The 18770-nt window shown below is 38.0% G+C and overlaps 1 long non-coding RNA gene across 1 annotated transcript in view; it reads left to right on the top strand.

Annotated features, from left to right (window-relative positions):
* The first annotated feature begins 4818 nt into the window (after window positions 1-4818).
* Window positions 4819-18770, top strand: part of LOC107183707 — a 171366-nt gene continuing 157414 nt past the window's right edge. The window contains exon 1 of the long non-coding RNA XR_001514508.1: window positions 4819-4950. This is a non-coding gene — a long non-coding RNA (uncharacterized LOC107183707). The remainder of the gene's footprint in view (window positions 4951-18770) is intronic.

Raw genomic sequence — 18770 nt, 5'->3', positions numbered from 1 at the left:
GTCCCATATATATTGCAAACTTCAAAAATCATCAGTTCTACAATTCTCAATACCACTTAGAGTAAGTTATCTAATTCTCTATTTTTCCCATACACGTCCTCCACTAGTTGCACCAAGTTCTGAAGATATAGATGTATGTTTAGTCATTAAACAGATGTATGATTTTTTGAACCACCCAGATTTGATGATCACTTTAGCAGTGAATAGAGGATGGGTGCAAATTTTTTTAAGTTTACCTGTGCCTCTTTCACTGTTGCTTTTTTAGAATTATACCTTATATCTTGAACAGTATTGTAACCTAACCACGACGACATTTTGAGTTCTTCAAGGATCATTGGATTCCCTCACATTAAGCTTTCAGACACATCTGCCTGTCAGTGATGATGCCAGAGGTACTCATTTTTCATTGAAGGGAAGAGCTAAAGTTTATTTTATACTCGGGTTTTATTATTCTTTGACCCATTACATCTTTTTGATAATATTCTGGACACTATTTGAATGTCTTTGAAGGATACGGAAGGCTTTCTGATAGCCGAGGTAGAAGTGTGTCTAGGTGTTTACATATGGGTAAATGATATTAAAAAAAAAACATAGGAAGTTCAACCTATTTTTTTTTTAAGAACTTACAGGAAAAGCAATAGTCAACATGTCATACAGGTTAAAAAAGAAAGAAAATCCAATCAACTGCTCAGTAGGATCAAATTCCCTTCTGCTCTTATATCCTTAGGCATGTCACAGAGCAGATCTAATTCCTTTGTTTTTCATTTCAACATGAAACTTGAAACTAAAATAAAGCCAGATCATTTGTGCCTGGGTTGAAAAAAGGCTCAAAATTAGCCTCCCAGGAGCAATAATACAATATCTTACTATTTGCTGCTGGTTGTATGATAGTCACCATATACTATTGGTTCAAGGACAAGAGGGAAGACCCAGTGGCATGTGGTCAGTCATTCTCTATACTGACCAAAGGGAAAGATCATCATTGAGCTCTAACCAGCTCTTTTGGTTCATTGTGCAGAGCACAGATGTTCTCTCTGACTTTATTTTGCTCCTGTCATCACAAGCTTGAAAAGAAACAAACTTCAAGCGCTGTATTTTGCTTATTGAGTCACATACATGTACTTCAACACAGTTCCCCCTTGCACTCAGGTGCACAGCTAGACTATGTTCCCACCCCTTTCATAATCAGGAGGGGCCATGTGCCTTAATTCTGACTGATAGAATTGTGTGGGAATGGCAAGGCTCTGAGTTTTCATGGAGTCAAACATACCTAAATAACTACATGAAAAGCCACGTTACTAATCTGATCCACACCTATTAGAACTGTTTATAAGTGAAAGATTTTGGTTGTACTGAAACTGTGCTATCAACAAGTCCACATGACATTTAAGACCACTTACACCAGCGGTTCTCAACCTGTGGGTTGCGACCCCTTTGGGGGTCAAACGACCCTTTCACAGGGGTTGCCTAAGACCATCGGAAAACACATATGTAATTACATATTGTTTTTGTGATTAATCACTATGCTTTAATTATGTTCAATTTGTAACAATGAAAATACATCCTACATATCAGATATTTACATTACGATTCAAAACAGTAGCAAAATTACAGTTATAAAGTAGCAACAAAAATAATTATGTGGTTGGGGATCATCACAACATAAGGAACTGTATTAATGCCTTCATTTCTCTAACCCAGCGGTTCTCAAACGACCCTTTCACAGGGGTTGCCTAAGTACATCCTACATATCAGATATTTACATTACGATTCAAAACAGTAGCAAAATTACAGTTATAAGTAGCAACAAAAATAATTTTATGGTTGGGAGGTCACCACAACATGAGGAGCTGTATTAAAGGGTTGTGGCATTAGGAAGGTTGAGAACCACTGACTTACACCTTGTCAGACGAGTTTTCTTTCGCATGGCATTTTGTTTGGCAGCATATTTTCTAGCCATAATAGTATGCTATTTATTCTAAATTCTCCAAAGTCATTTAATACTTCCTTTTTCATATCGCTGCCTTTTGTCAAGGATACCTTTTCTTGGATTGTGTTTAAGTGCCAGGAAAACTGTACTCAGCCTTTTTTAGAAACTTTGCCAATTCTAGTAGTGAAAATAATTGCTCGTGTATACCCCATAGTATCTTTTTAAATTGTTTTTATTTTTTCAATTATTCTTTATTGTTGAAAGTATTACATATGTTCCCTTTTCCCCCCCATTGACCCCTCCAGCCCGCCCCTGCCCCAGGTCTTTGGCACCCTGTTGTCTGTGTCCACCCGATGGTACCTTTTGCTCAACTGTTACAGCTCTTATATCTATCTCACCAATAGTTATCAGGCAAAGACCTGGCATATCTCAATTAAAACCTGATAAATGAGAAATACATTAAAGAATATACAGGAACTCCATTCTCTTATATTTTAATAAGAAGCCTATCTACTGGTTTTCTGTTTGTTGAAATCTCATTCCCTGAGATTCTGGTATTTGTGTTCCTCCCCTATGTGTAGAAAATGCAGGGTGATAGAAAATACGTTATTACCTAGGCCGAGAAAGAGAGAGAGAGAGAGAGAGAGAGAGAGAGAGAGAGAGAGAATGAGTGAATATAAATATTAAACAAAATCAGGACTTCTAAGAGATATTTGTACACTCATGATCATTTCAGTGTTATTCACAATAGCCAAGAGATGGGAGCTGCTAAATTGCACCTCAGTGGATGGATGGGTGTTTTTTAAATTAACATATACATATAATGGAAGATTATTTAATCTTAGATAACAAGGAAATTCTGACAGATGCTACAATATGGACAAACATTGAGGACATTATGATAAATGAAATAAGCCAATCAGAAAAGGACAAATATTATGTTATCCACTTATATGATTTAGCCAGAGTAGTCAAATTCATAGAGACAGAAAGTAAAATAGTGATTATCACATGCCTGATGAGAGGGGAAAATGGGGAGTTTTTCTTTAATGGGTATTAAGTTTCAGTTGAGGAAGATAAAAACAGCGTGGTGATGGCTGCACAACAATGTGAATGTATTGAATGTCAATGAACTGAACACTTAAAAATGGTTAACATGGTAAATTTAATTTTGTTATGTATATTTTACCACACTTTTTAAAAATTCAAGATTCTGCAAAGTTAAACAGCACATCTTTTTTTGGCACATTTTATTCCTAGGATTTAAAGAACGAAGATTAACTTAAAAGGTGGCCAAGTGACACTAATTACCAACATTAACATGACTAAATTTAGGTGGCATCCATGGAAGACACAATCTTTAGAGCATGCATCTTGAAATTTTGAGGTGGTAAACCTTGAAAATGTAAGAACAAGAGGACAGATTATTTTACTTCATATTCCTCTTTCCCCAAATTTATCACTGCTACCTCATTGTGCTAAGCATTTCTTGGTTATTACATGTAAATATTTCTCTTCTCAAGACTTCATAGATTTGACTCTTGGAGTTTCAGGAAAACTAACCATTCACTCTTTCTGAGATAACTTGGTAGTTTTTAAGCGGCTGAACTGCGGTGAGGTAGGAAGTACTTGTTTCAAGTTCATTATTCATGCCCTGCCGAAGGAAAGTGGAAGCAGTAAGTGCTGAGAAGGGTTATAAATGTGCTGGGTGGTTAATTTTTAAAAAAATATGTTTTGTTGATTTTTTACAGAGAGGAAGGAAGAGGGATAGAGAGTTAGAAACATCGATGAGAGAGAAACATTGATCCGCTGCCTCCTGCACAACCCCTACTGGGGATGTGCCCACAACCAAGGTGCATGCCCTTGACCAGAATCGAACCTGAGAACCTTCAGTCCGCAGGCCGATGCTCTATCCACTGAGCCAAACCGGTTAGGGCTGATTTTTAATTAAGAATAAAATAAAATGGAGCAGGTGTCTCTGGGACAAGACAATAGAACTGGACATCTGAAAACGATGGCATATTTTACCTCTGAATACTTGTAACTATCTGGGAATTGTTGCAAATAGTCTATAAATTAAAGAACTCTGCAGTGCATTTTGTGAGTCACCTTGGAATCCTCTGCAGCTGCAAAGCTCATGCACTTTCTAATTTGCCTTCCGCATGGAGTTAGTTTCTAAATCATTTTTTGTCTATATTTTGCCCTGTTTTCTTTCTCCTTGACCTTTCTAATTCCACTGATTTTTTTGAAATAGGTCATTCTGTGTTTCAAAAGAATGTATTTTTAAGTGAAGTTTATCTAACTGATTAAGATACACAGTAAGCTAAATCATTGCTGCAAAGTTTCCTCATTCAAGAAATAATGTTTAATTTTTCATTTCATTTAGTTTGCTGTGTCTGCTGCAGCTTTTTCTAATTTCATTATCATTCTGTTTCCTTTGAATTTCCCTTTAGTTTCTCTATCCTTTGTCATAATGTCACATTCTCTATTCTTTTATCCTGTTTCTTTTACAGCGTGCATCCTGATCATTTGTAAATTTCAGTGTGCCCTACTTTCTCTATATTCTTTATTCCAATTTATTTTCATCCTCTTTGTAATTTTCAGTTCCATATGAATTACCACACACTAAAAAGGAAATAATAATTTATGTTTTTAGAACCTTTTAAATAACAGTCCCTATGCTGAGCATTTTTCTTTACAGTAGATAGTGTCATTTTTATTTTTAAATTGGGAGACTCAAGAGAGATTATGGAGTGTATCCTGTAGTTAGATAATGATGTAAGAGTTTCACCTGCATAAATGGGCTTCCTGGAAGTAATGCGTGATAGCAATAGTAGGACAATCTCCTAATATGATATTATTCTTTTCTCTTTCATTTTTAGGGAGCATTTCTAGTGTCATCAGTTTCATATGCAATGACTAGACATTTGGCAGCAGTTAGGAGAGAGGACACTCTGAAGGGCTGAGCTGGAGACACCGTGGACCTGTCCATGGGGGGAGTCCTTGAGCTCTTAGTGATGGTGAGTGATCATCTGCCTTGTTCCTGAATTCTTCAGGCAGGTAGACTCACTCAATGGACAAAACCATGTATATATGTCCTTCACCTTTATGCTATGATCCAACTTCTCTAACACCCCAATCAGTTCTTCAGCTTCTTGGCTTTTCTTACCATTTATAGTGTTATTCATCCTTCAGGCTTTATACTCAGACCCTTTTTGCTATCTTAGACGTTTCACTTCCTCAGTCATAATGATCTTCTCCCTAAGCCTATAGTACTTTAGCTTCTCATGGTAAATATTTCATTTATTTCAGCCTGGGCTCATGAACCTTACATTTTAGTGCAACTTCTTATGAGAAATTCCCCTAGATGTGTTGGCTCTGCATTTCTAAGACTCAGGGAAGAAATCTAATTGCTATGGAACTTTTTCAGCCATTGTAAACAAAAAAGCAGAACTAACAGTTGTTGCTGCTCTTGCCTGTTAATTAAACCAGTTTCTATAACATTGCATTAATAGTTCATGGGGGGGGGGGGAAGGAGTAATGAAAAATTCAATAAGGAGAATTTTTCTTACCTTCCTTGGATGAGGGCATTATACCCTTGTATATGTGCGTGTCTCAGGGATTCTCACTCAGAGATTACTTAGCAATTAGAGAATGGTGAGAACTATAATTCGAGGTCTTTCTGGCATGGCTGCATTGCTACACCTTTTATTAGAAAGCCAGATTTATACATGATCCAATATAAGATGTTCTGTGTCTTTGGGATCCAAAATTATAATCTTTACACATGATTTTGCCCAAGTGAAGCTGACTGGAAAGGCATGAGGCGAGGTCATTATCCACTAGGTCCACTGTTGGCTATTGGGGTCGGGTGTGCATGTATCTTAGCTGATAGATGCTTGTAAGAAAATTTCTTAATGCATTAGAGAAAACTGGCATCTATAATTTATCAAAACAGCCCCTTGAAAAGTGAATAAAATAGCCACATCATTTTTAAATCATAGGTCTCAGACTTGCTTGTTAAAATAAATGTTACTCATTTTGAAAAGATATACTTGCAGTTCTAGTATGTAATTTCATAGCTTTTACGACTGTGTTTCTACTTTAAAATTGTAACTTATTCTTTTATTGAGACATGTAATTGTAACTATATTAAAAGTAAAATAAATATTTTTGCCAGTACCTCCAAACATTCCTCCAAAAAACCCCCTAAACACAGCAGTTTAAAATATGTATATGTATACTAAAGAGCATCTCTACTGAAGAAATAGACATATGCAGTATTGTATTAATGCAGGGTATGTTGTGTATTATATTCAATAAAGAAAACATTGAAAAAATTTATAAAGCTAATTATAACAAAGTCAAGGAGATGAGCGAGGATAAAAGAAAGAATAACACAAATGAAAGAAGCAAGCCCAAACAGCAGAGAAGTTACAATGAGATACAAGGGAAACTTAAAGAATGATAATGACCCACTAGCCAAACTCACAATAACAACAACAAAATTTATTTTTTCTAATTACATTTAATTGGAAGTTGTTTGACCAAAGTGCTTAAAGTGGAATTGTGCCATCTTTGAAAGAACACATATTCCTAAATAGCCAGTTACTGTGTACAACTAAATTTAACTACTGTTAACCCATTTTTAATTTCCATAATGAGGTAGCTGGTTCCTTCCAGATCAATGGCTCCCTTGTATTTCAGTAACTTCTGTACATATGAAACCTGTGGCATTAGAGCTCCAGTCAAGTAACAGAAGTAGCAACTGAAGAAAGAAAAGGGGTCATGGAGTCAGAGAGGTGCTGCACTGTAAAACTCGTCTTTTTTCTGTGCAGGGAACAATCCCCCCAGGTAGCTCAAATGAAAGAACAGTCCTATACACTCTGTCACAGCAGAATTTTTCTGGGGAAGAAAAAAGATTTTGGCTAATAGTCCAATTCTGTCCAATTTCACTGAAATTCATCATTACTCCTTGCAAGTTGATAGTTACTCAAAGCCCTTAGAATTTCTGTGGACTTAGCAGGTTTTTGAAACCTGTATTAATTCGATGTCTTATAGATAAGCGCTGGTTTCCAGATCCATTCAGCACTTAGACAAAGATCCCTTGTTGTCAGAATGCTGAGCAAGTACAGTGGGGCCTTGACTTACGAGTGCCCCGACTAACGAGTTTTTTGAGATACCAGCTGTCCCTCCGCCGATTTTTTTGCATTGAGTTGACAGAGTAATTTGAGTTAAGGAGCTCCTTAATGAGCTTGGTCTCAGAACGAATTAAACTCGTAAATCAAGGCCCCACAGTAATCTTTCTTTAAAAACCCCTTAACAACAAATTTAATTTTGGAGAATTAATATAATCCATCTCCAAATATTCTTATAGATGATATTTGTGACCTTGAGTTAGGAGAAAGGACAAGCAGAATATAAAACCTAAAAAAGTCTGTTGTGAAACACATTTCATGAACAGACTTGGCTGTGAAAAGAAGATATGGGTTTTTTTTCTTGTTCTTTAAGCAAGTGGCCGCGTTAGTGTGTAGAATGTGCTCCATCATGCATAGCTAAATCTCATTTCAGTTACACAGTTTATGTTCATAAGGATACGACATTATAGCCTGAGATAATTCTATGAAATATTTAATGAAAGTCATTGTTCATATTATTATGGAAAGTTAGAGAGAGTGTATAAATTTGATAGAGCTCCTTCCCATTCGTTACCTATCGCCACAGGGGGTGGTGGATGGGATTCTCTGTATGGAATCAGTTCCAATTCCAGCTCTGTCACTTGCTAGCTGGCGACTTGGGCATATCACTTAGTTCTTTGATTTATAGTTTTTCATGTTAGAAGTGTTAAAATAATATAAAATTCACAGAATTGCTGAGAGTTTTAAAAATACATCCACATCTATATAGTGTCAGTGTTTCAGCAAAATAGGGCCCCACTCCCTTCAACAATTTATGAGAAGTTCTGCTGCTTTATTCTCAAATTCATCATCACCCATGCCCTAGTCTGGGCGAAGGTAGCGGTATTAAATCATCTCTGTATCAATGATACTGTGTGTTTTCCCGACTGGATCCTGCCAGATACAATCATTTAATCTCCCTGTGAAGGATTAAGTCACAGACTTTTCTTTTTATTTGGTTTTTGTCTCTTAAGTTATTCATAGTGTACCACATGCTCCTGGTTAGCATAGGTTTATAAGAGTTGTAATGAATGAAGTGATTATGTACTTTTTTTTGTTTCACATTAGGAAAAGCTTCATAAATCTAATTTTACTGTACGTTAGCTGTGACACATCTTCTAAATTATATTTATAAGTAATTGCACATAGTGTAAAGTACTTGGACTTTTTCAAATTATGTCTATAAAATCACATTCTCATTCTGTTCTCACTTTTCAAAATTATATTTTAATAGCTTCAGTGCCCTCCGACGCCATAACAATATAATTATTTTGGATATATTGTGCTTCGTGCCTATTTTCTATTCATGAACCATCTGTGTTATTGAAAACCTTGCAATTAATACTTAGGATTTAATGAATTACTAGAGAGAAAACCCCTCTGCTGTGACACATTGAAGGACTGAATTATTTCCCACCAGTGAAAATATAGAGCACAGGTATTTTACACAGGTGCCCATTTATATCCATCTTTTCTCGTGGTTTACTGGATGGGTTGTAATCACTCTTAATTTGGAGACAATTTTGTTCAACTCTGTGCAGTTGATGAATGGTAAAGTTTCATGTTCAGCCTTGAGGTTAAAGAGGAAGGGTTATAGAGAGGCTTGTTTCGTTAGTCAGGATAAGTGATGTGAGCTGCTGCAACACACTCTGAGATCTCAGTGGCTTGCATACACAAAACTTGTTTTTTATTGCTCACTCCAGTGAAGGGTCTCCTTTCTGAGACACAGGGATACAGGCTTCCTCAAACTAGTGATTCAACCACCCCAGCATATGGATTCCTAGATCAATCCGGCAAGGAAAAAAAGAGCTAGTGTTTTCACACAGGATGTTTTCAAGGGGCAGAACTGAGAAGTAGTTTACATCCCTCTGCCTGCTGCCCTGATGGGCACCCCATATCATTTACCTAATCTAATTGCAAGATAACCTGGGAGAGCACATGGAACATTTGATGAATGCTTACTCTGTGCCCCATATCTGCCAAATAGGTGGGGATGGGCATCAGGAGATGAACCTGTCTCCATATCTATGCGCATCAAGTTTCTTTGCCCTGTAATACCTGGATTTCTTTCCTGAAGAGTTCCTGCATAGCTCTTTTGCTAAGTGATTGGTAGCCTACTCTTGTCATAAAGCCTTCCCAGTTACCTTCATGCAGTATAATTGCTCCTTTCCTACATTCTCATATTTTATTTTATACTCGAGGCCCAGCACATGAAATTCGTGCACATGTATGGTCCCTAGGCCTGGCCTGCGATGAAGGCCATCTTCCCTGGCTGCCTACAGCTGGCTCTGCCCCCCACCGCCACCCACCCTTGGCTCCCTTTTCGCCATCCAGTGATTGGTGCCTGATGGCCGGGGGAAGGGACTGAGAGATCGGCTGTTCCTGCCGGCTCACTGGCCCCACCCCTGCCATGGGTCATCCTCTGTGTGTGGGGTGACTGGCGGGGCGGGGGCCTTGGCCTGGCACTGCCCGCATCATCCACCACCCACTGCTGGTTCCCCTCCCCATTCGCCATCAGGCAATTGGAGCCTGCCGTCTGGGTAAAGAGACCAAGAGGTGGTCAGCGAGTCTCATAGTGACTGGTCCAGCGGTCGTTCTGGTCATTCTTCCTTTAGGGTCATTTTGCATATTACCCTTTCATTATATAGGATTATGACTATCAATTAAACATTCACTTTATTGCAGCCTATAAATATATATGTAATTCCACCCCGAACTCTACAAGGTACATATTATCACTTTTCTATAAATGATGACATAGAGAATTGAAAAAATTAAATAACGTGTGCCACAATATAGTACTGGCAAGTTTCACAGTGAAGATTGCTTGAAGTCAAGATCTGTGTGATTCCAATGTGAACAGCTTTTACCAATGTGTATCTGCCTCCACCATCTATCTAGTGTGTACCTTTCCTTACAGCAATTAACAAAATGCAATGTAATCATGCATATGGTTTCTCTGAGCTTAGTCTTTGAAACTCCAGAGCCCAACATGGTTACAGGCTTTCAAAAATATATTTTAATAAATGATGGGACACAATTTAATTAATGCATATGCAATCTTGTAACAACTATGCCTTCTTGCCAGTTTCAATAGGTTGCAGCACAGCCTAAGTTAACTAAAAAAGTATGAGTCATAATTTCATTTAGAGCTCGATAACACCCTTCTGACAAGTGGTCAGGGTCGTCCACAACCCTGACTCCATGCACACAGGCAGTCTAGGAGAAGTGCCACTGTCTTCTCCGCTGTTTCTCTGTTGTTATTACAACTTGAATTAGGTCCTTAAGGCCACTGTACAAGGTACCACAAACCGGGTGGCTTAAAACAACAGTTATTTATTTTTTCATGGCTTGGGAGCTTCAAAGCCCTAAACTGAAGTGTCAGCAGGGCCCTGCTCTCTCTGAAATTTGTAGAGGAGAATCCTTCCTTGCCTCTTCTTAGTTTCTAGTGGTGGCCATCAGTCCTTGGTGTTTCTCAATGGTGGCTCATCACTCCAATCTTAGTCTGTCACCCCATGGCGTGCTGTGTCTCTGTCTTCACATGAGGCTTTCTACTCTTTATAAGGATGCTAGTCATATTGGTTTAGGGCTGACAAGTGGCTTTATCTTAATTCTATCTGTAAAGACCCTATTTTCAAATAAGCTCACAATTCACAGGTATTGGGGATTAGAACTTCAACATCTATGTTTGAAGGATGCAATTCAACCCATAACACTATGATAACTCCCCTGCTTACACCTATCATTGTAACTATTCATTTATATCTAACTCGTTTATGTTTGCTTTCTAGGGATTCTATAAATTACTACACCTTTTTTTTTTTTTTTAAATTCTGAGAGTACATTTATTAAAGCTGGGGGAAGTGGAACAAGAAAGGGCTTAAGATAAAAGAAGCAACAGGACAGAGCCTAGATGGGGCTGCTTTGGCTCTCTGCAAATGTTATAGGAAAAATATGAGCCAAGGCTGGGCTGCTGTTAGCTCACTGAAAAGTCAGAGAAAAGGGGACCTTGGAGACAGGCTCAGGGGATAAGCCCAGGATGAGCTGCCTGCTGCTCCCCTGGTTGCAAGTCGCTTGGGAACCCTTAGAATTTAGGAGATGCAAACCCTATAGGGACAAAAGGCATAGGTGTGCTCCTGGGAGGGAGAGCAACACTATACCTTGTTCTTCTCTTTGGTTCTGGTTTCCTCTCCTTCCCTACTCTGCTGCCTCATCCAGGCCACTTTAGATCCAGGAGCCAGGAGCCCTGTATGTTTGGGTACTTGGAGAGATCTCTGGTTGCCAAAGGATAATCACCATCTCTATTCAACTTCTGTCTTTGTGGTCCCTGCATGATAGTCCCTAGAACTACTAAGCCCAGAGCACATTCCTCTTGTCAATCCTGCCGTGTGTAGTTCCAGAGGATTTATAACATCCTCTTCTCTGGCTAGAGGCTGGAAAAATAGAGACTAATGACAGCTGAAGAAAACACCATTATCTCTTAGGTATATTCAGTGATATGAGGACCCAACTCAAGCTTTCTGTTTTTGTTTAGTTTTGTTTTTCACAAAATGATTTACTATTAGATACCTCTGATCCCACTTGAAGTGATCACTGACCACCCGAGATATAATGCAGTGTACCAGTATCCACCCCCACCCGGTGCAGTGTGTGAGAGGGTAATACCATTTTTTAAATGAAGAGACAGAGCAGATGTTACAGATAATTTGCATAAAAATGAGGGTCATTTATGAAGTTGAAAAAGTGGTTAATAAAAATAAATTGCGTCAAAAGTAAAAAGCTACATAGCTTCAATATTTAGCATCCATGGGCTGTATCGTAACCTGCGGTTAGTGGATTGTGCACACAGTATCCATTCTCTCTCCTCACAGACCCTGGATCTCCATCCCCTCTTGTTTCTTCAGTATTTGTGTCAGCTCCATAGGATGAATTTCATGTGCCAAAGAGCAAACTGATGTACGAATTAGCAGATTTTTGTTGTTAAAGTTCAGTTTTTGTGTTTAAAGACTGAAGGATGTAAAAATAAGGATCTTTATGAGATTCCTTAGCATAAGAATTAATGAAGTTCACTGGCTTCCCAAAGCCTTCACGTACCTCTTGTTTCAGTTGCCGTTCAGGAAGCGATGCTATGGCAACAAAGGCAACTACTTTCAGTATTAAGTACATAATTTGGAAATTTATTGTTTCAGGTGTGCATGTTACATGTAAAAAAGTGACAAGAAGAAAATAATATTAACTGAAAAATTCCTGAGCTTTTTGTATTAAAATGATTGTCACAATTTCAAAGAAATCACAAACTTTAGTATCTTCCAAAAGTCAGCAGAACCATATAGAACATTTTGTATTGCATGCATGTTCATTTTTATGCATGTCAAAAGACTCAGCAGAATTTTTAAAAAATCTAAAAATTATTGTAAATTTTGACATTCGTTTCTATAATTAACTGAACCCAGAGACTCCTGTCCCTGGTAAAATATCGAGTATTTTGGGAGGCCACTTTAGGTGAATGACTCATGTCACATGTCATCTTATTGCTAGAAGGTGTAGCTCCCTGGTGGAGTAAGTTAGCTGCTTTATACGATGCAGCAAAGGCTCCAGATTAAGAGAATGGTCTCAGCAGAAAAAGGTAGTGTAAAATGCTGACTTTTGGGGAAATATGATGAACCTTTGCTTTTGCTTTAAACTTTCCTAATGGCAAGTAGCTATAAGCTATAATGAGAGAGAGAGAGACAGACAGACAGAGGGGAAAAGACAGAGACACAGAGACAGAGAGAAAGAGATGAGCAAGTTATTTAGGCATTGTGTTGGACTTTTGTGGATTGTCAGTAATCCACAATGAGAATTTCGATAAAATTTTCCAAACTTTTTTTTTTTGCAAAAGTATAATATATAACTATCATAGAGTATAATTTGAATGGCAAGATATAGGAAAAAAAGGAAATACTTAGGTCCACATATCATTAATCTTGTAATTACTTCAGAACATAAGAATATAATGAAGATACTTAGAAGAGGCAAATGAGATCTTGCCATTTGACATGCTAGATGAGTTAATCTATTAATGCATTTACTCTCATATTCATTAAGAAATTTATTAGATGCCAATATTATGGCAGGCACTGTGTTAGAAATTTAAAATTAAGATTAAAAATCTTGTTCTAGTTGGTTTGACTCAGTGGATAGAACATTTGCCTGGGAACTGAAGGGTCCTGGGTTCCATTCTGATCAGGGGCACATGCCCAGTTGTGGGCTTGATCCCCATTGAGGGAGCGTGCAGGAGGCAGCCAATCAATGATTCTCTCTCATCATTGATGTTTCTATCTCTCTCTCTCCCTCTCCCTTCCTCTCTGAAATCAATAAAAATATATTTTAAAAAGATTAAAAATCTTTCTCTTTCTTTTTTCAAAAAAAAAATTCATTCTAGCAATGGAGACTGGCATAACATACACTTTCAATACAACAGGAGAAAGGACTTGTGTAGGAGGGGTGGTCAAAGTGCCGCCAAATTTTTCATTTACACTGAGAGAAACCCTCATGGAAACCCTTTTATGGGTAGAACCATTTTAGAATGTTTAATTTTTCAATATTATTTTAGTTACATTGAAGGTAGCCAGTGTTGGGACCTAATTTACAACAGGCACTTCCAAGAGAACTATGTGAGGGTAGGAGTCCTGGCTATGAATTAATTTCATATGGTGTACCTGTTGTAGACTCGGCTGGGCTCTAAAAGTGTGTTACACAGTCTAGGCCAGTGGTTCTCCACCTTCTGGCCCTTTAAATACAGTTCCTCATGTTGTGACCCAACCATAAAATTATTTTCGTTGCTACTTCATAACTGTAATGTTGCTACTGTTATGAATCGTCATGTAAATATCTGATATGCAGAATGGTCTTAGGCGACTCCGGTGAAAGGGTCGTTCGACTGCCAAAGGGGTCGCGACCCACAGGTTGAGAACCATTGGTCTAGGCCATATTCCCCCAAACATTTAAGGCAATAAATATTGAACTCATAGACTTTGAGCTTTTGGAGAATAGGTTATCATCTACTTTTTTTTTTTTGGTTAAGATTCATAGTTCCCTGCATAGTTCAAAAGAAATACTCAGTAACAGCCTGTTAAATAATCCCATTTATGCTAGTAACTATGGATGTAGTAGGAAAACTATATACTTGAAATCTCTCACCAATGAGTTATTCTTCCATCTCTGCATTTCCATTGCTTAATATGAATTGTAGAATATGGTAAGTTTGACTCTAGTTGATTAGTCAGTTAGTTTACATTTCCTTTATTGACATTGCCCAAGCAATCCAGCCAAAGTCAGCAGCAAAAAACACAGTAAATTAGACCTCTCCCTTTCCACTTCCCTCAGCAATGCATTTTAATACATAGTGTGAACACATTGTCTCATTAAGTGATAACCACACCTAGTGATGAAACCATTAAAGTATGCCGTCCTATTTTGTCATACACAGTGTGTTATTGTGACCACTCCATACGCACTAGTTATTTCCAGAGAATCATTAAGAAGAATTATAGTTTTCTTGAGAAAAAAAAAATCCACCTCTTAGTGTTTCAAAGCATATATATATATTAGTTTTTCCTGTTTTTTATTGTTATTTTCTATTTTTTCTTATGCCAAAATATTTTACACCATTTCATAATTCTTTTAAATTTCTCTGTTATTCTAAACCAAATCTATAATTTGTGTAATGTAAAGGTGTTTGCATCTTCCTAATATAATACAAGCGTGAAGTTTTCCTAAATTCAGAAGAATTGGCAATGGTTTTAATTTTTCATCTGTTTTCCCCCCCCTGCAAATTCATTTTTTAAAGTACTCTTATATTTAAGTAATACCTAAAAGTCTTCCTACATCTTCTCCCAGCTTCTAGTGTTTAGTGAGTAAAACTGGACTCCTATACTAGTCAATGAGATGCTCTAAAGCACACCGAGTTTAAATTGAATTAAAATCTCCTATCATTTCCTTTTTAAAAGTATTTTTATTGATTTCAGAAAGGAAAGGAGAGGGAGAGAGATAAAAAGATCAATGAATAGAATCATGGATCGGCTGCCTCCTGCATGCCCCCTACTGAGGATCGAGCCCGCAAACTTGGCATGTGTCCTGACTGGAAATTGAACCGTGACCTCCTGGCTCATAGGTCAGTGGAATTTTATGCAAGAGGTACAGATACCCATTCAACTTCAATGAACAACTTAAGTATTCACATGTCTATTGGCACCCACATAAGATACCCTGTAACCTCTGGGTTAAGAACTTTGACTCCAACATGAACAATCATCCAAGCACAATTACATGATTAATTAATCTTTAACATGATTAATTAATCTTTCTCCTGTGTTCTTTCCTTTCTTGCCTTAAAAGTTTTTACTTAAAAAGATTTTTTATATGTCACTTGGAACAGCAAATGCAGTCAAATGTCCACCAATAACCCTGCTTAATGAATAAGGTTCCCTGGGGCTCATATTCAGAGGAACATGCTGGGCCCCTCATATTGATTTCCTCCGTAAATAAAACTGACAGTCTTCAGTACAGGAGTGGATCAATTGCAGAAATCTTTGAACTGCCTGGCAATGTGTTGTTTAAAGAAAATGTACCAAATTGAAATTGTTCAGTTAGAATTGATCTCTCCCATCTCTGTATCTGTATCATAGTGCTGTCTTTTACTCACGTTTTTATGTAAAAGTATAGCTTCCAAATCAGTGTGAGCTCCCTGATGGAAAGTGCTTTTTAAAATCATTTTTCAAATCATCCATAGACACATATGGCCCTTAAAGAATAGTAGAAAAGTGAGGCTTTATATATAGAAAAATATATATCGGTATCTTCCTATATGTCTAGGTATCTACATGCATATCTAGGTCAATCAAATGATATATCTATTTATCTTTATCTGCTGCTTGTATTTATGTAATATTTTTTTTCAAAACACTGCATTTTATTATGCACCTATGCTGTTTTAAGGTCTGCACTGAGGTATTGATAGATATGATGTTATTTAACCTCATGGCAAAATACTTTGAAATAGATCTTGTTATCTTAGTTTGTAGTGGATGAAATAGAAGGTCAAATTCATATACGGTAGCTAATAAAAAATACTGCTGGGATTTGAACCTATTCTTTATGATTAAAAGATTTAGCTAACATGACTAAAAATAGATCTATGCAGTGTAATTATATTTACTTTATTTCTCTTATCTCTGCCATTATAAAGTACTTTTAATTTTGGTAAGGCAAGTACTAGCTTCCCAGGTTTTGTACTATTGCGCATTTGCCATTTAAATATAGGAAGTTTAATGGATTGCTGTTTTCTAGACTTTCTTTTTTTAAAATATATTTTTATTGATTTCAGAGAGGAAGGGAGAGGAATAGAGAGATAGAAACATCAATGATGAGAGAGAATTGACTGGCTGCCTTCTGAACACCCCCTACTGGTGGGATATCGAGCCTGCAACCCCGGAATGTGCCCTTGGCCAGAATGGAACCTGGGACCCTTCCGTCCGCAGGATAGACCAACGCTCTATCCATTGGGCCAAACCAGATTGGGCTGTTTTCTAGACTTTCAACGCTTGTTTATTTACCATGTCCAGAGGCATCAGTATCAATCACCAAAAACTCTCCTATGCTTTCAAGTTAATCTAGTCCTCTGTCCTTAGAACTACCTGTTCTGACCAAGTTTATTCCCAGAATCATTAGTAATCAGTTGCCATGAAATTTAAGATGGAAGTCTAATTGTGAAAAAGGGAAGTGTGCATGCATTTACCAATTACATATTCAAAAAATATATTTACTCCAAAAAGTAACCTGTTTAGATTTTTTATGGCTAAGCATTCTAATAAAGTATCCATTGTTCTTTCATATCATGAGTAGTAAGTATTATAATTTCATTCTCATTATTTGGAAGACCAGTGTGAAGCTGGTAGTTTTTAAAGAGGCTGATAAGGCAAATGTATCGTTAAGTGATAATGTTAAATAATTGTTTATAAAGAATAACTTTAAATGGAATCAGAGACTTTGCAGCTTAAACTCTTTCTACCTGTGTCATGCAGCTGACTTCAGCCGTCTTTTTGCCGGAGGCTGGTTAAGAAAGGCCCTTGTGATTTTGCAATTAAATAATTTTACTGCATAGCTACTGTGAGTATGGCGTAGGTAAGACTTTTTTATAACTCAGAGTTCTCACTCTTTCTAAAACTTGGATGTTAAGCTGGATGTCTGACAAACTTACAGCTCTAATGAAAAGATTGAAAAAAACAGAACACAGGAGGTGGTGTTAGTTGTGGATAGCAAATTACTGCAGGAAAGTGATGAGGTCAGGAAGGGTTCACTTACTGGCAAGCAGAAATAAAAGAAACAGAAATTTAAAGGACCCATGGACTTGCAATGTGTGACAGAAAACATATACTGGGGATTTTGCCCTTGAGAAGACTTCTGTTAATGTCTAGAGATATTTTGTTTAAACAACTTGGTGGTGAGTTATTACTGGAAAATAAAACCAGAAAACAGAATCCATGTACATTCTCTAGAATAATATTCTCTGTGACAGTCTACTCTAGGAGGACTTGACTGGTGCTGTTTGTCCTTGGGGAAATACTACCTTAATCCACTTTAAATTTGGGTTTACCAAATGATCTTCTGAATAAAAATCTACCTGTTCAAGAGCCTTCTTACTGAGAAGGGGCATCCTGGATCAGAGACTCAGACATTCCTATCGCTAGAGAGGTGTATGTCACATCTATAATAATAAAAGTGTAATATGCTAATTAGACTGGACAGCTGAATGATCTTCCGGACTTCATTCCAAATATCCTTCCGGAGGAAGCTGCTGCGGTGGGGGCCGAGCCAGAGGCAGTTAGGGGAAATTAGGCAGACATGCAGGCAAGCAGTTAGGGTGATCAGGCAGGCAGGCGAGTGATTAGGGGTGATCAGGCAGGCAAGCAAAGGCAGTTAGGGATGATCAGGCAGGTAGGCAAGTGGTTAGGGGTGATCAGGCAGGCAGGCAGGCAAGCGGTTAGGAGCCAGCAGTCTCGGATTATGAGAGGGATGTGTGACTGCCGGTTTAGGCCCGATCCCAAAGGGATTGCTAGAGGGTGCAGGCTGGGCTGATGGACACCCCCTCCATGCACAAATTTCATGCACCGGGCCTCTAGTTCTTTCGAATAATAGCCAGGCAGCTGAAGCGAACAGGAGGCTTGCTTGCTCCAGTGATGGAGGAAGCCAAGGTTCCCTGCATGCCGCTGCTGGCCTCTGAGCTGCAGTCTAAGAAACAATGTTGCAAATATAGAAGCTAAAAAAACTCCATGCTTTCAGCCAACTGGCTGAGCTGGAGTTGCAACAGTGTTTTAATTATAGAACCCAAACAAACCAGATACCTGCTTTCAGTAGCCGAGGTCTCAGAGCTGGAGTCGAGCCTCAGAGCTAAAGCCGGCTCTCAGATCCAGTGATATCCATAGAAGGCAAATAAATCCCAGAATAAAAAAAGAAAAAAGAAGAAAAGGAGAGGTTGGGAGCTTTATTCACCTGCCAGCCTGAAAACGGCCCTCAGACCCTCACCCAAACTAGTCAGGCACCCCAGTGTGGACCCCCACACTGAAGGGGGTGTGACCAGCTGCAAACAGCCATCATCCCCTCACCCAGGCTGGCAAGGCTCC

Source organism: Myotis davidii, unplaced genomic scaffold (genome assembly GCF_000327345.1).
Source record: "Myotis davidii unplaced genomic scaffold, ASM32734v1 scaffold330, whole genome shotgun sequence".
NCBI classification, from domain to species: domain Eukaryota; kingdom Metazoa; phylum Chordata; class Mammalia; order Chiroptera; family Vespertilionidae; genus Myotis; species Myotis davidii.
The sequence above is the reverse complement of the archived record's forward strand: the minus strand, read 5'-3'. Positions and strand labels throughout refer to the sequence as shown.